This window comes from Felis catus, chromosome B3 (assembly GCF_018350175.1).
Source record: "Felis catus isolate Fca126 chromosome B3, F.catus_Fca126_mat1.0, whole genome shotgun sequence".
In the NCBI taxonomy this organism is placed as follows: domain Eukaryota; kingdom Metazoa; phylum Chordata; class Mammalia; order Carnivora; family Felidae; genus Felis; species Felis catus.
The window spans coordinates 35,595,865-35,621,089 of record NC_058373.1 but is presented as its reverse complement, the minus strand read 5'-3'; the positions used below and the strand labels follow the sequence as shown (position 1 = coordinate 35,621,089).

The 25,225-nt window shown below is 51.7% G+C and overlaps 3 long non-coding RNA genes across 4 annotated transcripts; 2 read left to right on the top strand and 1 right to left on the bottom strand.

Annotated features, from left to right (window-relative positions):
* Nucleotides 1-2,277: 2,277 nt before the first annotated feature.
* On the top strand, nucleotides 2,278-15,455 carry LOC109501155. 2 transcript variants are annotated; one of them, XR_006599036.1, is made up of 4 exons: nucleotides 2,278-2,518; nucleotides 3,097-3,245; nucleotides 13,812-13,979; nucleotides 15,340-15,455. It is a non-coding gene; the product is annotated as an uncharacterized LOC109501155 (long non-coding RNA). The 2 variants fall into 2 exon arrangements; XR_002743339.2 differs by lacking the exon at nucleotides 13,812-13,979 and having other exon boundaries at nucleotides 2,287-2,518.
* Nucleotides 15,456-20,188: 4,733 nt separating this feature from the next.
* Nucleotides 20,189-22,063, bottom strand: LOC123385870. The gene is made up of 2 exons (XR_006599034.1): nucleotides 21,845-22,063; nucleotides 20,189-21,369 (listed from the first exon to the last, which is right to left on the bottom strand). It is a non-coding gene; the product is annotated as an uncharacterized LOC123385870 (long non-coding RNA).
* Nucleotides 22,064-22,087: 24 nt separating this feature from the next.
* Nucleotides 22,088-24,101, top strand: LOC123385871. The gene is made up of 3 exons (XR_006599035.1): nucleotides 22,088-22,263; nucleotides 22,558-22,816; nucleotides 22,902-24,101. It is a non-coding gene; the product is annotated as an uncharacterized LOC123385871 (long non-coding RNA).
* Nucleotides 24,102-25,225: the final 1,124 nt, after the last annotated feature.

Below are 25,225 nucleotides of genomic sequence, written 5' to 3'. Positions count from 1 at the left end.
TCTGACAGCTGCAAATTTCATTTTGTGTTGCGCGCTGACCTCTAATTGTTTCCCAGGTAGCCCGGGACGGAGAGATCGATAAATCCCGCAGATAGTTCCAATCCCGTCTGGCGTCCTCGGCTTTCATCAGAAAACAGTCAGATTCATGGCTCTCTGCAAGTTTTAGCAGGTTTTTCATTTGCTGCAGAGCCCGGTGAACTATGTTCTGGCGGAGGACCTGGCTGGGGACTGAGACACTCGCGGTGACCCGGAGGGCTGAGCTGGGAGGGAACTGGGCGTTGCTGGCCCGACCTCCCCTTGTCCAGGTGGGAAGACGGAATGCCCGAGAGACCGCAGCGGCCACAAAGGGAGTGGGAACTGCAACCCCTTCTCCTGTGGATTCTTCTACTCGACCAAGCTGCCTCCATTAGGTTCTTACTGCAAGAGGGAGGTGTCATTTGGTTAACCCGTCCCCAGAGATCTCTTTAAAGGAAGGCTTAGAGGTAGTAGAAGAAACAACAGATTCGTTAATCACAAAGGCTACTTCCTTCAATCTCCTCTCTCTGCCCACCAAGGTCGTGGCACTTCCCCTATCCCCTACTTGCTGAGCCTCAGTTTTCCCAGCTGCACAATGGGGATGAGAATTCTCCGTGTCTAAATGGGCTCTCCGGAGGATGAAATGAGTGGGTGAGTGGAAACGCTCACCCAGAGCCCGCCCGAAGTCCGTGGGAGCCTCCCCGAGTGTGAGTGAGGCTCAGAACTAGTCGGCCACCTGCTCTATCAGAACTAGTCACCTGCTCTGTCTAGGAGCCCTGAGACCCGAGACTAGGCTGCCCGGCAGGTGGACCTGAATTTATAGCCACACTCTGCAAGGGCTGTGCCCTGGCCAGGGTGTCCCATGTGTCCTGATTCCCCCCCACTGGACCGCAGGAGCCTGGTGCGGGGCTCCAAGCAGGTGTCTGGGCGCCAGGCAGTGTCTGGGTAATGGGACAGGGTGGCATTGGGTCCACAGGATGTGTTCACAGAGAGGACACTTGGGTGCAGAATCACCCAGTCTCTCTCTCTCTCTCTCTCTCACACATACTACACACACACAGACACACACACACACATGCATGCACACACACGGCTAAGAAGCCAAGGTCAGTATTGGCATCAGTCTTCACCTGCTGGCCACATCTGAGCACCAAACTCTCTGACCCTCTTACATCCATGCAGTGTCAGGACTGGAATCCACTGAGGGCCGAGGTCTTCCCTGGCCTGCCCTGCGTTTCTGCAGTGAGTTTAGCAGAAAGAATCCCCATCTAGAGTCTGCAGACTCCAGGTGGACCTCAGCACGGCATTAGCCAGCCGTGTGACGGTGGGAAACTCACGTCACCTCTCTGGGCTTCCGTTTTACCACCTGTGAAACGGAGAGAGAGAGCTGCCTGGGTCGGGTCTCTCCCCACCAGGGTCTTTGAGACAAACCCGCAGCCCAGGAGAGGTGGGAAAGGCCCAGCACATCGCCAAACCTAATGCCTTTCAAACGTTGATTTCAGCAGATGAAGCTTTAATTATTTTTACTCTGGACCCCAACTTCTTTTCTTTTTCAGTGTATGAAATTTATTGTCAAATTGGTTTCCATACAACAGCCAGCGCTCATCCCAAAAGGTGCCCTCCTCAATATCCATCACCCACCCTCCCCTCCCTCCCACCCCCCATCAACCCTCAGTTTGGTCTCAGTTTTTAAGACTCTCTTATGCTTTGGCTCTCTCCCACTCTAACCTCTTTTTTTTTTCCTTCCCCTCCCCCATGGGTTCCTGTTAAGTTTCTCAGGATCCACATAAGAGTAAAACCATATGGTATCTGTCTTTCTCTGTATGGCTTATTTCACTTAGCATCACACTCTCCAGTTCCATCCACGTTGCTACAAAGGGCCATATTTCTTTCTTTCTCATTGCCATGTAGTACTCCATGGTGTATATAAACCACATTTTCTTTATCCATTCATCCGTTGATGGACATGTAGGCTCTTTCCATAATTTGGCTATTGTTGAGAGTGCTGCTATAAACATTGGGGTACGAGTGCCCCTATGCATCAGTACTCCTGTATCCCTTGGGTAAATTCCTAGCAGTGCTATTGCTGTGGACCCCCAACTTCTAAGACAGAGAAGAACCGAGCTGCCCAGGCTGAGTTGGAGATGGGGGGCGGGGCGGGGAGGGTGGCCGCTGGCCTTTAGGAAGGATGCCTCCTCTTCAGTGAAACCCTGATTGTAGAACAGCGGCCTCTTTTTAGAGGTGAGGAAACTGAGGAAACCAATAAAGAACCCCCTGCTCAAAGTCACATGTGTCCACAGAATCCTAAATCCTCGGAGGCTCCGAGTTCCAGGGGTGGGAACGCCCACTTCTGCGCCGCCCCTGTGAGCCCCGGCGTCACCTGAGGCCCCTGACAGCGCCCGGGTTACCAGGCAACCGGCCTTGTTGCCCGGCACTGCCCGTGAGCGCCTCCCAGCTGCCCTCCCAGCCAGAAGTGGTCCGGCCAAGGCTGCCCGGCTGGCAGGTAGGGACAAAGGGATTAGGCCCCATTTGACAGACAGTGTTCCTCCCATTTGCATGTCATTAAGCTGCAGGCCAGTTAGCGGAGGGGGGACACATAGCTTCAGATTCCCTGCCAAGCCGGGGCACAGAGGCGCTGGGCTTCATTTGCATTTTGGACACCTGCCCTGAGCCGCGGGAGGGGATTTGGGGGAGGGGGGGGGGAAGAGTTTTCTTGAAGAGCTGACTGGGGGGAGGGGGGGGGGCTGGGGTGGCCTGGGAGGCTGTGCTCATCTCAGTGCTCACCCCAACCTTTCTCTGTCTCCCTCCCAAACTGTGACACAATCTGGAACAGACCTTTCGGGGGGGGGGGGGGGGGGGGAGGGTCGTTATTGTCCCTGGGCTTCAAACTTGCCACCAGAAAGCATCTCGGGGGAAGACAGGTACCTTCTAACAACCAGGCTGCACCCCCCCCCCCCCCAGCCAGCATCCCCATGCCACACACACACACACACACACACACACACACACACCCCAGCCCAGCCAGGGGAAAAGGAAGGAAGAAAGGAACACAGGCTGCATTTTCTCTGCACTCCCCTTCAGAGGCCTCCCGGGGCGCTCCTGATTGACAGGATGCTAAATGCAAGAGGTTTCCTGCGATAGAGAAAGAGATTTTCTTGAAGCATTCAACTCCTGACCTTTAAGAGCTTGGGGAGCAAAATGATTTTCAGTCACTTGGGCCTGAGTGAAAGGTATGTGAATTGATCAACCGCAGGGCTCAGGCCTCCCGAGGTCTCCATGTTATGTCATTAAAATCTTACAATCGAGTTATCCTAATGCATTCGAGCAGCCACCTTCTCGGAGGCGATTAGTAAATAGACTCAAAGTTACATGGTACCGAACGCTTTCTCCCAGGGCCGCTCCAGATCCAGGAAGGTCAGCAGTGAGTTAGGGGCTTGGAGCCGAAATCTGACCTGGGCTGTTTGGGGCTTTCTTTTTGACACTCCACTAGACTGTGGTAGCGATTGTTGCTTCCTCTCGCATTTTTTCTTCTGGCTTTCTTTCTCTTGTGGAGCTGCCCACCGCTGAGGCCACAAAGCTGGCTACGGATGTAGACCTGACTACTCACCCCTTGCCTCATTCCCCGGCAGCTGTGGTTGGTCTGGGGTACACATGACCTGGCTGGACCAATCAGAATCTTCCTTGGGATCACTCTCTTTTTCCTGCGGAGGCTGAGCGGGGAGAGTGTGAGGGTGGGTTGGTGGCAGCCATCTTGCCTGCCGTGTGTGGTCTGTCTGCGGCGACGAGCAGAGGTGACAGGATAGAGTGAGAGAGGGCGGGTTCCTAAATCCTCTGAGCTACCCTCATAGCTTTCTTAGCTCCGTGAACCTCGAAACTCCTCCTTGGCTTAAGTTGGCCAAAGTTCATTTCTATGGCTGGAGACCAAAAGCCTGCTGGGCAGAGGGAGCTGGTAGTCCCAAAGTACAGTTGTCTGGGGCTTGGGGAAAATGAAATTGATAGGGAATGCTATCAGGTGTGATGGTGCAAGTCGCAGGTGCCACAGCAGCGCCTCGGGGATGGCCCACTAAGAAGGGAAGCGGCAGGAGGAGAGGGACTTTTGTCTCTTTTCCAGCGCCTAGAACAATGCCTGGCAATAGCTCCCCTCCTCCCTCCTCTCCTTGGCTGCAGGATCTTGACTGCAGGATCACATGGCACCTCTGCTTTCTCTTGATCCCCGTCCCCTGTCTTTTTGACTCTGCTCTTTCCTAACTTCGGTTTGTACCTGGCCACCATGACCCAGCTCTCCTCCACAGCCTCTGCTGGTAATCGCTTCATTCTTGGTATCAGATCCAAGCGCGTTTCCAAGGTCAGAGACACAGCATCTGACTGGCTTGGCTCATCTTTTCGTACCAGGTTAACTCACAGGTCAGCAGGGTGTCCATGCCTGAGCTCATCAGCTGAGGGGATGGGGCAGGGAATCACGTGGTAGAAAACATGGCCACCAGGGCAGTAGAGGTTACAGGTCAACCAGTTCTCCCTGGGAAGAGTCACAGCGTCTCTAGCACAGAATCTTCTGTTCAGACTAGACTGAAGGAAGCCAAGGACTGTCTACACTTCCCCTTCCTTGTTCCAGAAACTTCACCTGAGGCACAGGATTTTTGGTCGGCAGTGGGAACCCTTCCCCCATTCCAAGGAGTTCGCTCCCAGGTGCCTCTCTGGTGTGTTTCTTGCTTGAATTGCAAATGGAATCAGTGCATAAACCCTACATCACTCAGAGCCCCATGTTGGCAGTATCTTATTTTTCAATTTCTTTCTTTTTTTTTAATTGAATGAACATATTCTTTGCAAGCCGTTCTACCTTGGTGAAGGCTGTTCCCCTGTGATTCATCAGAGTAATAACTAGAAACACCATTATTTGGCTCTATCCTCCTGCTGAGAACATCACATAACTGAGAAATGTTCATGCATTTCACAGAGTTGCAGGGAGAGGAAAAGGGAGGCAGCGGGAGGAGGAGGAGAGGGAGGAAGGAAGGAACAAATGATAATGTACACGCACGGATAGGCATCCAGAGCCGTGGCGAGACATGGAGAGGAAAATGCAGACCCACACGTAGTTGTTGATCACACACACACACACGCACACACACACTTGAAGGCACAGAATGAACCATACATATTTCTCTACTCAGGTTATCTCACACTTGAAAACAAATTTTTTTTTAATAAACTCGAAGAATTTCAAAGTGAGAAGAGATGTTGGAGAGCTGGCCCAATCCCCTCATGTAACATGCAAGAGAAATGAAGCTCAGAAAGACAGCGGATAGCCCTACGTGTCCCATTTGCAGACACCCACGTTCCTGGATTTCCATCTAGAAACGTATAAATCAACTAGTCTGAGATACGGGGCGCATCTTTATTTATGTTTACTGGGCTCTCGTTCCGGAGTTAATGATTTTCAGACATCCTCATCACTTCGATCGAAGGTGTGCCTAAAATATTCTTGCCCTTGGTGTTTGTTTTGTTTTTGTTAATGACCTCGGGAAGCCCCACAATAAATGTCATATAAACTCTAGCATGTTCTCGGGGGCTGTGTGAAGGAAGGCTTTTAGGGTTAGACAAGTCAAACGTTCAACTCAGTCTTCTGGGAACACTCCCATTTCTTCTCCAGTTGTATTGGACGCTTCCTTAGTCCACCTCTCCTCACCTCCTGCCCGAATGATTGCCTGGTCCACTGACTCATTCCAACGTCTCTTAAAACATGGCTCTCACCTTGCCCTTCTTCGAGTGACCAGCACCCCAAGCTGCACGTGTCCACTTTTGCATCCATCAGTCATCTTCTGGCTGCAAGTGAAAACACCCAACTCAAGCAAGGTGGCAAGCTTGCGGAAGGACTGGGATACTTATGGGTTCACCTAACTGGATGTTCAAGGGGTAAAGGCTGGATTCTGAGGTCTTATTCGTGCCATCGAGAACATCTCTTTTCCTCTCCTTCCTTCATTGTAACTTTTCCTTTTGTTTTCAACTTTTCGGTGTCTTCATGATGGATGCGCATCATATAAACGATCTAGAGCTGAAAAATTGCAATCCAATCTGATAATTTCTATTTTAACCAGAAATTTAAATCCACTGAAATATGTTGTGGTTAGTACTCTGTATGGATTTACATACACTGTTTTATTTTTTGCAATCTTTTTTACTCTGTTTTTTCTATATTTCTTTTTCTTCCATCTATTTGTTGGAGTGATCTTTTTCCTTATTTCTCTTCTTTTCCTTTACTGGTTTGGAGCTTGTACATGTTTTTAGTGGCTGTCTTTAATTTTTTAAACATTCATACTTGATGTAATAAAGTCTGATGATAATAAAACTCCATACCATCAAATAATGTAAGACCTTAGGATACTTTAACCACTATTGGCCCCTTCTCGTCTTTTTTCTAAAGGTATTTGGGGATTTTTTTAGGCCCCTTCCTATCTTACATGCTATTCTTACCCAGTACTTTAGTTTCACATTGTTTTATATTTAATAAAATTATTTAATGTCATCACTATTGTTCTATACAGGAAATATTTGATTGGATTCTTCCACATGTGTATCATTTTATTTGTTTAACAATTCTCTTTGCACCTCAGTTCTTGCTTCTAGGTAAAATTTCCTTCTTCCTATGATCATCCTGCCATAAGTCCTTCACAGAAGACCTGTTAATAGAAAGCCCAGGGGCACCTGGGTGGCTCGGTCAGGTAAGCGTCCGACTTCAGCTCAGGTCATGATCTCACAGTCTGTGAGTTCGAGCCCCACGTCATGCTCTGTGCTGACAGCTCAGAGCCTGGAGCCTGCTGTGGATTCTGTGTCTCCCTCTCTCTCTGAACCTCCCCTGCTCGAACTCTCTTTCTCTCTCTCTCTCTCAAAACTAAATAAATAAACATTAAAAAAAAAAGAAAACCCTGTGTTTCTTTGAAGTGGCTTTCCTTTTTCCTCCCTCTTAATTAGAATTCTAATCTGGCAGGGTTTTTCCTCTCAACTCTTTGAAGATGTTATTCCGTGTTTTTCTTGTTTCTATAGATGCTATTAAAGTTGATATTGCTCTAGAGTTGCTAATTCCTTTATAATAATCTCTATCTTTTCTCTGTTCTCTCTCTGAAGACCTCTGTGTCTTTGGGGCTCTGAGGTTTTAGTACAATGTGTGGTGTTTAAAGGGTGGATTTGTTTTTATTCATCCTGCTTGAGACTATCTGTGATTCCCGAGTCTGAGGATTAATGCTTATCAGGAATTCTGAAATGTTGTTAGACATCATGTTGTCTAATGTTGGCTTTCTCTCATTCTCTCTACTCTCCTTCTGTAACCCCAATTAGATGTACACGGTGTCTTCTCATCTTGCCGTCCATATCTCCTAACTACTTGTCCGTATTTCTATCTCTAACTCTCTGCATGCTGGGTATTTTCCTCAGACATATTTTCAAGTTCACTAATCCTCTCTCCAATTGTATCTAATCCACTCTTTAACTCATCCCCTTTTTTTTATATCAATGAGTATGGTGTTTTCACTTCTAAAAATTCTATTGGGTTCTTTTGCAACATGAAAATTATTTTCCCATATTGCCATGATCTTGTTATAGGGTCAAATACTCCTTTTACATATGTATTCATTTCAAGCATGCTCCTTTTGAGGGACTCGCTGTTCTGCTACCTAGAGTTTTTGGGGTGGAAGATATTAGGGTCTAATATTGTTCTTTGTTGGGTTTCCTGACTCTCATTCAAGGTGGATATAGATTCCTTGTGTGTTTTGTTAGGTAGGGTTAGGAGACTACTGTCAATGAAGCTTTTATCTGTGGAGAATAATTTGGGTTGATGGCATGTTGCCATGGTCTGAGTTTGCTTCCGTTCAATACCCCACGGGCATTCCTTCTCCATATTAGCATCATTTTTATGTTAGCTGTAGATTTGGGTATTCCCAGACAATGCAGGTTGTACCATGACATAGCTTAACCCCTCGCACGATACACGCTTGAATTATAAATAATCGGGGGGGGGGAACGCCCCCCACTTCAGAGCTCAGGTCAAGACACAAAACAGCTTTCCTCTTTTTCCCTTGTGTAAAATGCTATGTTCAGGTTGTATCCAGGTTCAGTGGTTATCTTCGGTGTGGTTCCAGATCCCAAAACAGATATTCCCGTGCACCTCCTTTAGGGAGGGAGTGGTCTCCAGAGAAACCTGTGAGAAAGTGAGGGATGAAGGAGAAGAAGCTGAACCAAGACATGGTTTCAGCTAAAGCCTAATCTACGGGGAGCACTGGCATGGAAATGGTACCACAGGGCTGTCCGCCAATGAGGCAAGACATTTGACGTATCCCTGCGTCAGTCAGTGGCCGGCCGTGGCTGACTCTGAAGGTAGGTGGGGAGAGACCGTGACCTCCCGCTATCCCCCGAAGAGGAGATTCCCAGCTGCTGAGGGACATGTTCCGGAGAAGAGTGCAGCTGGGAGCTATTAGGATCCCAAACTCACAACAGCTGGGAGTTGGAAGAACTGGCCAGGCAAAGAGGATCTGGGCAGGGCACCAAGGGCATCTAAGACAGTGGGAAAGGGTGTTATAATTGATTAACAACAACAACAAGTTATGCAAGCTGTTCTTTGTTGAGCACTTATGTGCCAGACATCATCCTTAGTGCTTTACATGTGTTCTCATTTAATCCTGATAATAACCACAGAGCTAAGTGCTGTTATTTCCCAAGATTCTGGCTAAGGAAACTGAGTGAACCACAGAGAGTCTAATTAGTCAAGGTCACACAGGAGACAGGGTTCACGTTGCACCCTAGAACGAGGACGCATCACCACTCAGTGACGCCCGGTGTGAGCATGAGGCACAGGAGTAGCCACGCTGGTGGCAGAAATATACCATTTTGAAGACGTGGGACTGCCTTGGGCAGGAGTCGTCTCCCTCCAGATGCCTCTGACCTTTACCTGGGTGCTCTATAGCTCACCAGCTCACACTGTCCAGGACATAGCAGGAAGACGGTGTCTCCTCCCAGAAACTTCCACTTCTAAAGGAAACTGACCACCCAGACACCATTTGGCCTCTTGAGCTGCCAGCCAGGGTGGTAAGAAATTGAGTAATCATGACATATGAAGAATGGGTGAACGGACTGGAGACACTGAACCCAGAAGGGCGTTCTGAGGGGAGTCGCAGGGTCTCAGAGAAGAAGAGGACGGCTGAGCTCGCGCACTACGATAGACGAAGGGAGAGACCCAGAAAGGCATAATGACTTGCTCCAGGTCTAGTGTCTGGTGGTTTTAACCCATGGCCTCTGATTGAGTGGTGCGCTGGTAAATGTTTAACGATCAGCACTCCGAGAATCCAGATTTGTAGCAATTGCCAGTTTATGTTGTGTAAACATTCCCACTGTGGCCAATTTCAAGCTCCCAACGTGCCATCGCGAAATGCAGAGCTGGGGGGAGATGTGCACCGTCGGCCGTTGTGAGTTGGTAGAAGCTGGCGTCTGCACACCAGTGATTCCCAGCACAGAGCTCGTTCTGCAGGACCAGTAATTCCCCAACACTAATCCCACAAGGCAGCCCAGCCATTCAAGGAGCATTCTAAGGTCACCCACGTTTGAAATCAGAGCATTCTAAATCCCCTTCTCAGAGCACGGTTTGGTGCGTTAGCTTCGGAAAGGCCCCAAAAGTCCAGCAGTAAAGAAATCTGTGCAACTTCAATTAGCTCAGCATTCTCCAAACCCGTTTGACCGTCCAACCATTTCGTCACATGCCTCTTAGTAGCGTCCCTTGGAACTAGTGTTCAACGGGGCACACTTTGGAAAGCGCCAACCAACACAACGTCTTCACATAAACCAAGGAGACTCCACTTGCTGTTCTCTTTGGTTCCAGAGGTGGGAAATGGGACCAATGGATTAAAATCAGGGGAATCAAAATCCAAACCGGTATGAGGAAGTCCTTCCTAATAATAAAAACCACCCACAATAGCATGAAGCTAGGTCTTGAAGGGAAAAGGGAAAAGGTCTATTAACATAGAGGATGATGAAGGATCGTACGTCAAGGGACGCTGGGAATGGACTTCTTGTACCAGGAAGAAGGCTCGGAAAGATTCCTTTGAAGGACTATGTCTGTGAAGTCCCAGGATTCCGTTAATTTGAAGCGCATAGATGGTGTCTGGGGTCCCAGAGCAGCGCTCTGTCGGAGAGGGGGCTGCCTCTGTATAGAAATAGAGATTACAACTCTATTGATGGGTGTGATATAATTTTAGAAGGACTAGGATACCGTCACTTTCCAAAATCTACGTCTTCAATGTCTAGTTTCTGCATGACTTCACCATTAGAGCTTTATTTCTTTAGCTTAATACTTTATTCCATGTTTAAATGTACATTCTTCTGGGAAAGGGGTGGTTTGACCTAAACTGCTATTGGCCAGTCGTATCATAATCTGCAGTGTGGTTAGGATCTCGGTTCCTCCCAGAGAGCAGGTTTTGTTTGGAAAGAAGGACCAGGAGAGGGGCAGAGGGGACGGGGGTGTCTGGGGTGGGGGCTGCAGAGACTGCTGGCCAGGAGCGCCTGCCGTGGGAGCACCAAAGACAGTCTTGGCTGCCTTCGTGAATGTGTTTGGGACCAGGCCTGTCCTGAAGACATCTCAAAACTATTTTAGGAGGCAGCAAATTTAGCTGGTGGCTGGTTTGCAAATCATCCAGCTATGGTAGTATTTCTGATGAGACAATCTGTCTCAGAATGAGACATTTAAAGCCTTTACAACGAAAAGGGATTTGCCTCTCTGAACACTACCATCCAAAAAGCACAACCATTGCCGCTTCTCTCGCTGGCCAAATCCAGCAGCGGGTAGAACGTTCGTGACCACGCTAGCATCATTTGCCCAGAGCTTTCCAGGTAGGAAACGTGTTCTGTGTTTACTACCCGGCCGAATTCTCGGAACAGCCCCCAAAAGCGAGCGGTCTGGTCTTTATTTGATAAACGGGGAAACCAAGGCACTCACCTGGGGTAACCCAAGGAGCAGATGGCCTGGAAGTCATTTTTAAAAATTTTGATTTGCATTTTAAACAAGCTAATACACATATTACCTTTAAACTGTTCAGTAGTTCCACAGGGCTTTTAGTGAAAAGTATCCCTCTCAGCTCAGATTTCCCAAAACCTAGAGGCAATCACTTTTTAGCTATGTCTCCTTGTATTTATCTTCATATTTCTTTTTTTTAAGCTTATTTATTTTGAGAGAGAGAGAGAGAGAGAGCACATGCAGGGGAGGGGCAGAGAGAGAAAGAGAGAGAGAGAATCCCAAGCGGGCTCCATGCTGCCAGCACAGAGCCCAAATTGGGGCTCGAACTCATGAACCTTGAGATCATGACCTGAGCCAAAACCAAGAATTGAACGCTCAGCTGACTGAGCCACCCAGGCGCCCCTGTCTTCTTATTTCTTTTTTTCTTTTTTTAAATTGTTTAATGTTTATTTATTTTTTGAGAGGGAGAGAGACAGAGGGTGACTGGGGGAGGGGCAGAGAGAGAAGGAGACACAGAATCCGAAGCAGGCTCCCGGCTCCGAGCTGTCAGCACAGAGCCCGACGCGGGGCTTGAACCCACGAACCGCGAGATCATGACCTGAGCCGAAGTTGGACGCTCAACCCACTGAGCTGCCCAGGCACCCCATATCTTCATATTTCTAAGTAAAATGTTTATACTTTACTTCTTGGTTCAAAAGAAATTTAGAGATGATCTAAAATCTTCCCTCCCTGCAAGCTGGAGATTTAATTTTTTCACATTCCCATTTTCGTTCACACCCCCCCACACACACACTTGTCCGACCCACCCTGAGACATACACTCGCAGTCACACACACTCACATGCACACTTATGTTTACGTCACAGCTTTTATTTCTGCAGTGGGAGTTTGAATTTCCAGACTCTCTCTGACTGCTCTTTTTGTGTAGCATCCTGTTTTTGTTGCATAGACACTGTGTCTTCCTCTGGGATTTTACTTTTCTGTTGGAAGTTTTCATTCGCTCCCTACACTCTTTCTCTTTCTCCTGAGTCCCCCTTTCCAACGCTTCCATATTGACATCTGCCTTTCAAGTTAGACGTTGTCTTTGAGTATCTGGTAATTCCTGTCTTTACATCCATGTGTACTTATAAGATGCTAAAAGGCATTCAGACACACTCAGTGCCTGGGTGGGTGGCTTCATTATAAGATGGCGAGATAGACAGTAGTCATTTCCTTATGGTACTCCCTCCACCGGCATCTGTAAGAATTTTCTCTTGGGCCTGTTGGTTTACCCAGAAAGAAAGTCATCCACTGGGGAAGGAATAGGGAGGTGACTCTAAGCCTCGCCTCCAGCATTCTGGGAGCCAAGTGGCAGACCGGCCCTTGCCTCACCCTTGGTGGTACCTATGTCCCCCAAGGCCAAGGCTCTCGTGTTTAGCCTTTCCGAGAGCAAAGCTCCTTTCTGCTGGCTGGGGAAGACACAGTGGCTTGGTGGTACTAAGAGGGGAGGAAATCCGGGGTCACACTTAGTCGGTTACAGACCCTACCAGAATAGTTCCTGGGAGATAGACTCCAAGCTTTGCCTGTAGGTTGTCACGGTGCCGGGAGAGAGGGAAGCAGGATTGAGCAGAGGGAGGAGAGGAGCTGCAGTCACCACAAAAGACTCAGCCAATCCCAGAGAGCCCTGGAGCTGGAATGATCGCCCTGAATTGCCTTGCCCTGAGGCAAGAGGGATGGGCCTTTACTGTCTTTCATTGCCTGGCCAGGGGAAGCGGGCTACCCCAGGGAGGGGTGTCGACCTTGGGCAAGAGGATTCCCTTTAATAGCATGTCCTGGAGAGACACCTGAGCTGAGAGTCATCAATAATACTCCCAGCAAACAGGGGAAGTGAGTACCTGAAGCCTGAGGGGCCTCTGGGCAGCACACCGTGACCACGACCATGGCCGTGACCGCTATGGCACACCCTACGCTGCTCAAATGACCTGCCATCACAGGGTTCCATTCCCCGGGGAAGGTGATACTGGTTTGCATTTACTGCCTTGGCCCTGGGTGGGGGAGGCCGTTTGAAGACTTCCACTTGGCCTTCGCTACAGTGACTCTCAACTCCACACGTCAAGGACTAGTTCTGCCAACTGGTAAGTATGTCCACTACAAAGTCTACACTTGGAGTCTGGGAAATGAACAACGGGTAGGTCTGTAGACTTAGTGGACCTGTCACGGGGTACCTGGGTCAAGACTCCATTTATTACCCGTCCCCCGCTGTGTTCCCCCCACTCCAACAGAGGTGTCACGATAGGCCTGGTGATCAGCAGTGGTGGTGAAAGCGAATCCTGAGAGAGTTTTGCATTGGCCTGCAGGGGAGAGGCCTCTGCATCACCTTCAAGTGCGAGAGGATTGCTATCTTTTAACAGAAAAAAAAAGTGGGGGGCACAACTTCTGTGGACCCACAAGGTTCAGAGGGATCTGGAGATTGAAGGCTTTGGAGTGCATCAACCTGAATGGCCCCATCCAGTTCTCAGGGTCCCGCTCTTCCCCAGTCACGGCCCTGACCTTGGCATGACCGACTTTCTGAGTTCAAGAATTCAACCTCCTCTAGAATTCTGCTACTCTTATAATTAAGTCATGGATCTGGTCCTCGGCTTCTCTTGACCTCTAGTTGCAAGAGTTGAAGTCTTTTTATGTGCTGCCGATTGGGCTCGCTGACTTTCAGACTTAGCCTTTAATTGGTGATTAATCACCCTCGGCCTTTTCTTTCTTTCTCCAATGCGTCAATTGCCCTTAGCGGTAGCCGTTTAACTTGACAGTCTCTTTAATTACTACTTCCCCAGAACCTCTGGAATGTCTCGAATATGGCCCCCACCAGAGTACTACCTTCCCCGGTATCCCACTCTGGTGTGCCATGAGCGAACGTTTTAACAATAACCCCAAGACAGCATGCCAGGGAGTTATCCACGCCAGCTGAGGAGCCCTCCCCACCGGCCAGCGGCCAGCAGTAGGTAATCTAGTCCCACAATCCCAATTTAGAGTCGGCTCCCTTGAACCACTCCTGGGACGCACCCTCTCAGGTTGGGCCCTCTAGGCCACAGACTGAGACAGAGATCTGTATTCGGGAGATGTGTTTGGGAGTGGCCTTGGGACGCACACCTGGGAGGAATGATGGAAATACTATCATGCGTTCCCGAGCAATTCCACTGAGTTCAGCACCACCTCGCCCCTCGACTTCCAGGGGTCCTCCTGGCTTCCAGCTCCTGAGTCTTTCTGGGGTTCTATTTTTTAGAATCGGTTTTCGTTAATTTTTTTTTTTTTGAGGGAGCGCCCAACTGGGGGAGGGGCAGAGAGACGGGGGAGACAGAATCCCACGCAGACTCCACGCTGTCAGCGCAGAGCCCAATTCGGGGGCTCGAACTCATGAACGGCGAGATCGTGACCTGAGCCGAAGTCAAGAGTCAGACACTTAGCCGACTGAGCCATCTGGGGTCCCCTTTCTGGGGTTTTACAGCGGGGGAGAGTTTGGCCCTTTTTGCCTCCCTAGCCCACCGCCACTCCCTTGCCTTTACAGGGACCCTGGCTGTCTCCCATCTGATGAGTTATCTGTTACAAGTTCTACTTCCCAGCTTCAACAATTTTATTGGGATCCCTTGCGTGATGTCATTTCCTCTTTCTCATGCCCAGTGTGGATTTATGCCCCTATTTTTATTCCTTCATTGTTATTTTAGTAGGGTTTGGGGAGGGAGTGAAAGTAAACATATGTTCACTCTGCCACATTTATTGGGCATCCGTCATTGAGGTTGTATTAAACAGCAAACAATCTGAGCCCCCTCCCTTCTTCTCAGCACCCTTCTAGTAGCTTCCATCCCCTAGTCTGTGAATCCTGACCTTTCCTCATCTAGGGCAGAGTGTTCTCCTGCAGTCAGAACTTCCCCGTCACCTCCACCTGAAGAGGAGAACGTTTTCCCCAGCCCCACACGATCTGACCCAATAAGAGTTGAGTGTATGACGCTGTCCCATGTTGTACGGAACTGACCCTTTGGGGACTTCACGTTCCTCCAGGGCGCCGTTCCTCCTCCACCAACACCTCACAGCATCTGAAAAGCTCCCTCCTTTCCCTAGTGTCTCTCACCTGGGGCTCCCCCATTCCGGCCGCAACCACGATCCAGCCTGGTCAGCCCCCGAATCATTGTTTCTCAAAGAGGATCATGGAACATCTTGGGGTGTGTGCCATTGTTTCCGGGAGCTGGGGCAGGGGGACACAAAGCCACAGGGTGAATATGGGGCATTATCTTGGGGCGTCAACATCTGCCCTGTTGAAATAAATAGAATTATGTATGTTAAGTTTTTCTTTCCCCCCCCACTCAGGTCCCTGCCCTCGTGGAACTTCCATTCTGGTGGATATAAGTAGTGAGCACTTGAAGACAGAAACACCCATCTGGCTGCATAAACGCTCCCTGAATGAGTAAAATGAAAAACTAATTTAAAAAAAAAAAAAGAAGAAAGGAAGAAAAGAAAAGAAAGGCCTCCTTATTAACAGTCATATCTTTTCTTGCAAAGGGTAAAAAAAGCTGAGCTTGAAAATTCTGAAAGCCCATTAAGAGGCTGAAACCAAGAAACATAACCCCGTGGTTGGGAGATTGAAAACGGGCTTAAGAAACATAACATCGGGACTCTCCGGGGAAGTGGTTAAGTCAGAGCCAAAGGCATTAGCACTGAGTTAAGAGGAGCTCGAGCTAATGAGAAGGGAACGGAGCGTGGGGGAGCCCGGGAGGGAGGTGACTGGGGATCAAGTGCAGGACGGGGGAGAAAGGGAGGCAGGAGGCCAGCGCACGCACGCGGAAGTCATTGACATGCCAGGCACGGGCTCCCCACTGGCGGGAGGAAGCGGCTGCCAGGGAGCAGGAGTGCAGAAGTGAAATGGGGACCCACGAACGGCCCCCCGGGTCACACTCCGGACTTCTGACTTCTGCCAGGGACTGAACGAGCATGTGGCCAGGGCCAGGGCCAGCCAGATGTGAGGGTGTTACAGGGCTATGCGGCAGGCCCGGGACAGTTTCCTTCACCCTCTCCGTTCCTGCCCCTTGCCCCCTCCCTCTCTCCACCTGGCTCTCTCCGAGCCCCCATCTTGGTCCAGGTGTCCCCCCCCACTTTGGGGGGAAGGAAGTAGCTGAAGCCGACCTCTGAATGTAGAGAACAAACCCTCATTTCCTGGCAAAGGGATCTCGGGGAGGGCGGAGCAGGGCAGACATCAGACCTCTGGACGGGACAAGGCGGGCGGTGGGGGACGGCCCGTCAGGCTCTCCAGACTCACTCCGTCCAAACCGCAACCTGTTGCGGCTCAGAGCTTTGACGGCCGAGGCTGGGCCACAGCAGGGACACGGAGGCCCCCATCTATCCCAGCCAACGCATCCCGCGCACCTGCTCTGGGCCCAGCCCGGTCTTGGGCTGAGAGAGCCCATAGAACAGAACAATTCCCGCCGCTCACAAACTAGCCAGGGCCACAGACGATCGATCACCTGCTCTGTGACACTTGACCCCCCTGTGGCCGTGGCTTTCCACCCCGCACAGAAGCAGCCCCTCTCTCTGACGGGGAGTCGGAGTGGCTCATTCACACGGAGGGCCCTGGGGCTCTGAGCCAGCGCCCCCAAAGCTTCCCCGGCCCCCAGTGCCCTGGCTGGCACCCAGGGCAGGCGCTCCCTGAAGCGACAAGGACAGCCGTGATGCTAGTGGGAACACTTGAGTTATGGTGTGCCGGGCGCCTCACAAACAAGTTTGGTGCCCGCCTGTCTTCATGAATCACTGCGGAGCCTAATCCTTCATTAGAACATTCAGCCGTAATTGCTGGCGAAATGCCACTTGCCTTTTCCTCATTTTAACAAAACATTTATGCATGAAAGATTTAATGCCAGGTATCAAGCATATCATTGTAAATTTACCACTAATTAAGCCTAATTAAAATAATTAAATGGCTGCGGAGTCACCATGTGAATGAAAATCACTTCTCCACCAGGCTGTTTCTTGCTAGCCAGGCCCCCGGTTTCAGAGACAAATATCTATCTCCCTCTCCATTTTTTCCCCCCGTCGCCCCGCTCAGCCTCACGCGGGGTATGTGCACGGCCAAGGAGATTTGATAATTAAGATAATGCTGCGATTTGACGGTGCGGTTTTTCAATTTCGGGACCCCAGGAGATTTTCCTTTATCTCGGCGAAGTATAGACAATTTGACAAATCTGTTGCTCGGAGCAGTCACTGGCGTTTGCATATTCATTACTCATTGGATTTTTAATCAAAGTAGCTGATGGACCCCTCGCACCACAAATAACTCGGTCATGAATAATTTATCGGGGCTCGCTGGCTGGGCCGCGCGCACCCCCTGGCGCCCCGGGGCTCCTGATTGGCTCGCCGGGGCTGGCCTGCCCCGAGCAGCACATGGCCGCTCCAGATGTTTCGGTATCCATATGTGCACAGCTCATCAAAAACGGCAACGGCCCGCACCCAGGGGCCTCGGCCGTCCCCAGATAGGCCATCTGGAGTTGGAGGGGAAAACAAACCACGGTGAATTGTGGGATGCGTGTTTATCTTCGGTGGCACCGGCTGTGGCTGCGGAGGGGCGCGCAGGAGGCGCGGGGACGCGGTCGATGCTCCCGTCCGGGGGTGCCACGAAGCGCCCGTTCCCCGGGGGACGCTACCGGCGCCCCCACCCCCTCCCCGCCCAGACCCCTCTGGGGGTTCCCCCAGCCGCCTCTCCTGCTCCTCCGGCCCCTGTCCGCAGGACAGCCGTCTCCCCTCCCCCCTGCACGCACATCTGTCCCACAGGCCGCCCCCCACCCTGCCGAACCCCACGGGGTAAGCCCAACCCCACGTGGGGCTGCGGTTCTTTTCCTCCCCTGGGGTGGGAAGGGGGTACCCCCAGCTGGCCGGCTCAGCCGTTCCGGGCCCGGCCACCCTTGGGCAGGCCTCACCCTTAATCGCACCGAACCCGTTCAAGTTCACCCACATGCCCCATGAAGCTATTTTATATATAACCGTGGAGCTGCTTAGAGAAGCAGTTGACTGGGTGACCTAAGAGCACGTTTTGCAGGCGTTTAATGGACCATTTCCTCATCTTGATTTTGTGGTTTTCTTTTCCTTTGGAGCCCGCGATGATTGGCTACCCCCTCTGCCCCCCGCCCATCTCAAGGACCTTGTGCAGGCTCCTACCAAGCATGGAGGGCTGGCGGTGGGCCCCCAGTGCCCTGTGGTTTCCAAGGCCCATGGTGTGGCCCACAGGGTAGCCTTTTCTAGTTGTTTCAGAGTCAGCCCCGGGGAACCTTGGCTGGGAGCCTTCCGTGACCCTCGCCATCCGAGGCCCAGGTGATGTCCCTCTGTGGTGCTTTGATAGACACCCCCCCCCACCCCGTGTCCCTACGAGCTCCACCCATGTGGCAATTACTCTCCAGGGTGCCTCCACACCTAGCTCACATCTGAAGGGTAAATGAACCTTGGACTTCACGTTTGGAAGAATGTAAACGATGAGCTAAGAGGGACAAGTGAGCCAAAGAGCAGTGCAAGGCAGGTGTGGACAGCTGGGGGTGACTGGAGCCACAGATCCGCGCAGGGTGGGGAGGAGCGGACTTCCCCCCCCCACCCCCCTCCACCCTGCTGCCTGTCCCGCCCCTTCTCAGCCCAGCATTTGTGATGAGCACACACGCGACCCGATCTGCTGGGTCACACGGGGGTCTCCCCCACCCCGAGGACTCTGAACCCAAAGAAACAGAACCCCGCCCAAGAAACTGATCTGGTGAAGGTCACCAGCCACGCACCCCCTCTCAAAGCTGGGGTGTCGGGAGTCCCGTGCCCCTGGTGCCGCAGCTGGTGAGGGGCTGGCAGAAAGCCGTCGCCGAATTGCCAGGCAGGCGGGGAAATCAGTGGGCCACGCTCTCCCTGTGACAATTAAAGTGGAAATATTTCCTGAGAGTTTTTCTCTTTTTTTTTTTTTTAAGGTGAGAGGGAAAGTGTGATTATACAAGTGTGTGTGTGTGTGTGTGTGTGTGTGTGTGTGTGTGTTGTGGCGGGGGAGGGGGTGAGGAAACAGCCTGAGCTCTAAGCAGATATTCCAGAGCCCTCCCTCCTGCCGTCGGGGGCCCACCTGACAGGAGGCGGCCACCCACCCCAACGCCTCCGCTGGAGACACCAGCCAAAATTCCAGAGGGAGCCAGATGGTGGCAGCCAGAGGCACAGCCGAGGCAGAGCGCAGTCTCTTCTCCAGAGCGACACGGAGACAGTCAAGAGCAGCTGCCCTCAGAGGGCCGACAGACACCAGGGGGCTGGAGAGAGATCCACGATGTGCTCGCACCAGAACCTTCCTCCTCTACCTGTGAGCCTCCGACGCTTCGCCCATTCTCCCCTGAGAACCCGGCCACCAGACGAGGAGCGTCAACCCCAGGCTGCCCCTACGCGTCCTCCTCTTCAGGGACCTAGCCCCCCACGTCACCCCTCGCAAGAGAAGCAAAGACCAGGCAGCAGCTTAAGCAAGGGCCTGTCCCTGACTGAACTTGGGGGGGGGTGCGGGCAGAGGAAGGGGCCCCAAGGACTTGTGGCAGAGAGGCAGCCAATAAACAGATGGGGTGGCGGGGGCAACACCACGACGGACGACGTCAGCCAGACTTTCCTCCTGGGATTGAATGGGGACACAGAGGACGATCTGCCAGGTGAGGCCAGAAGTCATGAAGCCCCAGAGAAAGGAGCAGTGGCATGAATGGTGAGGCTTGGGGGAAAACTCTAGAACTCTGCTCCTGAGGGAGGAGACAAATCTAGCTGGTCCCTAAAGACAGCTGGGCTGCTGACAATGGGTATTCCTGGAAGCCGGGCGGTCCCCGTCTCCCCCACCTCCGGGATGCCCCCGCAGACCCTCAAAGGCCAACTCCACCACCGGGATGTGTTTGTTGCCCCCTAAAGCCCCGAGTCTACACTGCCTCTCACCACTTTTCTGGGATGCCTCCCCGGGGGCTTCCAGGCTTGCAGATCTCCCCGCCGATGGCCAGGAGCGCGCACGGACACGCAAGGGCACAGCAGCCGTCCAAGTAGATGCGATGCTGCTACAGTTACGCACCTCCCCCAGAGCTCCCCAGTCAGCCGTCGGCGGCCATAACCATTCTCGGGATCCATTTCAGAGCCGGGAACTATTAGTCTCGTTTGTTTGTGTTGTAGCCGGAGCAATAATGGGTATTCCCAATTCATTGACAACTGACTTTATTTTTATTGTCTGTGTTCAGCTGTGGAATCTACCGAAGCTATGTCTGATAGCGTCACGATGATTTTCAACGCCAAGGAATATTTTTGCTTCTGTTTCCGACTCAGCAAACATTTATTGACGATCTAGTGGGTGAGGGGCATGAGGCTGGACACCGGGGACAAAGACGGAGATGGTAATAAGACGGACTCTTACTGAGTGTCTACCCGTTTAATTCGGCTCGTGGCCCCGTCGACGGATACTGTTAGGATCCCAGTAGTTACCAATTTACCAGCGTTGAAACTGAGGTCACACGGGCAGCAAATGGTAGAGCCAGGAGGCGAAGCTCAGAAATCTGGTCCCAAGATGCTCATAATCACGATTAGAAAAAGAAAATAAAAATCCTTTGGAAAGCTTACTGTCCAACCGTGGAAGCAGACCCAGAAACAGATCATCTGAATTCTTTTATTTTTCAAAAGCCGATTCAAAAAAAGGAGACGAGGAAAGGCAGAGAGAGAGGGAGAGAGAATCTCAAGCAGGCTCCTCACTGTCAGCACAGAGCCCGACGCAGGGCTCGAACTCACGAACCGCGAAATCATGACCCGAGCCGACATCGGACGCTTAGCCAACTGAGCCACCCAGGCTCCCCGGTAGATGACAAATTAATAACAAAGGCTACTAAGCCTGGGAATGCCTCTTTCTTGGGCTCTTGGTTTCTTTCGTGCTGGGACCCGGTTTCTGTGACAGAGGAATTGATCGGACGTGCATCAGGGAAACCCGGCATTGCGGGTGTCTGTCCGTCTTCCCAGTTGATGACGACACAGGAGCCAGCAACCGATCTCCTCCCTCTCTTATTGCTTTTATTTCATATGCCCAGGGAAACTGTAAGCCCCTTGAGGGCAGAGTCTTTGAATCTTCATTCATTCATTCCTTTATCCTCAAAAGCAAATACATTATGTTGAGCAGGTGCCTGTAGTAGGAGGCGCCAGGCCTGAGCTAGTGGCCAGAGGTACAGAGACAAAGAGGGCGGTACATTCCGAAGGAGACGGGCAGGTCAAGCTCCAACATGCTGCAGCCAGGCCTGTATCAGACGTGAGAAAAGGTGCCAAGGGCCCAGAGGAGGGAGTAGCCACTCTGCCCAGAAGGTGGCTGTGAGCTGTCTGCACAGAACAGGGTGTCTGTTGCTATAAAGGTTTAAAAGGAGAGGGGCAATGAAGAGTGGCCCAGCTGCCAAGTGGCAATCCCATCCGAAGTCCTGACGTGCCCGGGAGCGGTTTTGTCACCACAGTTAGGACTTACGGACACACCTCAGCACGCCCAAGGTCTTACTCTCCTCTCGGACCCGTGCCTCCCCGACACCGCCTTCTCAGTGCCCCCTTCTCTGCGTAGCCTTCTCTCCCCTCTTCCTCTCCTCACCCCTTCCCCCCAGCGGCCCTCTTAGTGTCCCCCTTCCTTTCTTAACTGTGGATAACTGGACGTGATCGAAACCTCAGATTCTAGAAAGAACCAGGAATCTAGCAGGGCCGAGCCATGGTATTAGCCTCTTCTGCTCAGGTGACATGCCTCTCTCTCCCAGGACCCACCACCTCCTCCTCCTAGAAGCTCCTTCACGCTAGTCGAGAAGGTACCTGAATAGGTCACCTGCGGATGAGTTATTACCTCCAATACGGGCCTTGAAGTCCGCCCACCTCCATTGGACAAAATGTGAGGAGTAGTGCCAGATGGAACCGTCCGTGTGTCCATTCATCTACCTATCCATTCACTCAATGAGCAGGACGTCATGAATCCCTGTGGTAATGACCAAGGCGGCCGAGATGGACCCAGTCCACTGGTGGGGCACAGCACACAGTGACACTATGATGTAACAGAAAGCCGAGCTGAAAAACACGGGTCCGTGGAAACAGAGCCTGCAGGAAGGGATCGAAGAGGGATCTGAGGGGCCGACGTAGGATCGATAAGAGAACGGCGTCACAAAAGCCAAGAGAAGAGGTTCTAGAACAGGGGAGGCGCCAACAGGGTCAAATGCGTCCGAGTGGTCCAAGCAAATGAGAATGGGAGAGCTTCCTCTGGATTTGAGCGTAAGAAGTGGTTGGTGACCGCAGTGGTATAGTTTGGTGGGCGGGGATGGGAGTCAGGTAGTGCTGGCTCAAGGAGAGGGCGGGTGGGACAGGAGTGGTGAGCTTCCATGCACGCAGCTCTGCAGAAGTTGGGCTGCGAAAGAAAGAGTGAAGTAGGGCAGTGTCTAGAAAACAACACGGGGATGGAGAGTTTAGGGGTTTTTTTTTTAGGATGAAAGAAATCTGATGGATCCCACTGCTTCCGCCGGGGACAGAAAGAGGAGAGAGTCGGTTTCCCTCTATCCTTCCTTTCAGAAGGCCCCAGGTCCTTCACCGATGCCCGTCATGGAGAGAGGAAGCAAGCAACCTCTGCTGTTCCTGATTCTGCTAGGGGATCTGGGGCCAGCAGACGCCCCGCACAGTGGCTTTTGGAGAAGTTGCCAGCTGTTGGATCCAATGAGTGCATGTCGTGGTTGGTTCCAAAGGGCTCCCTGGCCCCCAAGACAAGTTGGCTGGGGAGCCAATTGGCCCTCCTCGGTGCTGGGCGACTCTGGCATACCGCTCAGCCACTCAGGTGAGCCCTTCTGAAGGAGTGGGAGTTGCACAACCCTTCCTCCCCGACCCCACAAAGTTGACCATTTGGTTTATTTCACACACAGACTTGAATGCCACCACGTGAAGACGTCTCTTCTGGGTCCCTTCTCCCTGTGGTTCCCTACGTATTGGGCAAATGGCCGAAGGGTCCCGGAGCCAGTAGAGTACTGTTCCTTTGGGCCACAGACCCTGTAAGTGCCTGGCTGAGTCACTGAAAGCAAGGAGCGCAGGGAGGCAGGGGACAGGGGCCTGGCGATCAATTCAAATGTGGGCGTATGAGCGCACGCATGTTAAGGGTGGTGTAACGTAGAACCCCAAAACCACAGAATTGAAGTACACAAGATCGCTGAGAAGATAGGGACTCGCCTGAGGTTGTACAGAGGTCATGGCAGGCCTGGGTCTAGCCTACGCCCTTGACCCTTGGCCCCTCGCCCTGTCCACTCTAACCATCAGAGGCACAGCCGCTGGGCCTCCGATGGCAACACATTTGAATTCAGGATAATTTTCCCGGACAAACGATGGGCTTAGGTGGTTCCGTGTCACCCTAGAGACAACCATGATGGATGACGGTGACAACACTCATTACGATACCAGGGAAGCGCAGCCCGAGCCCAAGCGTGGGTCCCCGTCGCTGTCGAAGTCGGGGCGCCCGGCAGCCCTTGCTCGGGTCCTGGACCTGTTTGTCTTGTTCCCCGCGTGGCCCCAACACTTAGCCCACAGGGGCCCAGGGTGCAGTTCAATTAGTGTCTGTTGAAATAATGAATCAGTTAATTAGTTCGCCCCTGTAAGAACCAGCTCTCCAGGTGGAAAGGTGTTCAGAATTCTGACCTCAAACCCGAGGAAGTGCCTTTCTTCGCGGTCTCTCTCCTGCTCTGCTTCCCACGGGGCAGACCCCCCGGCCGGGCTCCCTGCTCCCGTGTTTGGATGACGTGCTTCTCCTGATGCTGTCCTCCCACACCCTCTCTGTTCTCGGCCATTCCACACGCTGAGCTAACAGCTGACGGACTGCCTCCTACGTTGAAACAGGCACCCCAGATTTGGATCGTTGGTGCTGGGGCCCCAAATGTAGGTCTTGATGTCGGTCCTTGTTAAATTTTCTCTTGTTGGATTTGCTGCTTCGATGTAGACGGTCAAGGCATGCATACATGCTACTTTTCCTCTGCTGTGTCTGCTGTCCTTCCCCAACAAATGGGAAGCAGTTGCCCTGTTTTCATAAATCCTATCGGATTGAAAGATACACGGGGCAGCAGTGAAGACAGAGTCCTGGGGCGTGTCACCGGAGACTCGTCAGGTTGACAAAGCTCTTTAAAAAAATTTTTTTTTTAATTTACATTTGTTTATTTTTTTTTTTTATTTTTTTTTTCAACGTTTATTTATTTTTGGGACAGAGAGAGACAGAGCATGAACGGGGGAGGGGCAGAGAGAGAGGGAGACACAGAATCGGAAACAGGCTCCAGGCTCGGAGCCATCAGCCCAGAGCCCGACGCGGGGCTCGAACTCACGGACCGCGAGATCGTGACCTGGCTGAAGTCGGACGCTTAACCGACTGCGCCACCCAGGCGCCCCTACATTTGTTTATTTTTGATAGCCAGAGAGAGACAGAGCACATGTGGGGGAAGGGCAGAGATAGAAGGAGACACAGAATCCGAAGCAGGCTCCCGGCTCTGAGCCGTCAGCACAGAGCCCGACGCGGGGCTTGAACTCACAAACCGCGAGATCATGACCGGAGCCAATATCACATGCCCAACTGGCCGAGCCACCCAGGCGCCCCTCATTACTGCAGTTTTTATAAGAAAATATACATTGCTTATAGGTCCACGGTGTTAGTATTCCAGAAACCCTGATCTAGCCCGAATTTCTCTTGTGGGTTTTTTCGGGATTGCCCAAAACAAACATAAGACCATTGTGTAGTAAATGTTTGTGGAAGAAAAGAAAGACAGGTGAGTGAGTTTGTCAAATTGCTTGCTGGGATTCAAATCTATGTGTGACAGTGCTCTTCTGGAATATGAATGTTTTCTTATCCCAGTTTCTCTAGTAAAAGGAAAGCCTGAGACCAAGCTTGGGAAGCACTAAATTCCAGGGCCGTCGAGAAGGAGGGCAAAAGAAAAGAATGGAGGGGCCCCTGGGTGGCTCAGTCGGTTGAGCGTCTGACTTCGGCTCAGGTCATGACCTTGCGGTCGGTGCGTTCGACTCCCGCGCCGGGCTCTGTGCTGACAGCTCGGAGCCTGGAACCTGCTTCAGATTCTGTGTCTCCCTCTCTCCTCTGCCCCACCCCTGCTTGCCCTCTGTCTCTCAAAAACGAATACACGTTTAAGAAAAAAGAAAAGAGTGAAACTGCACTAGATTGAAGAGTGTCTCCCCAAACTCATGTGCATCTAGAACCTCAGAG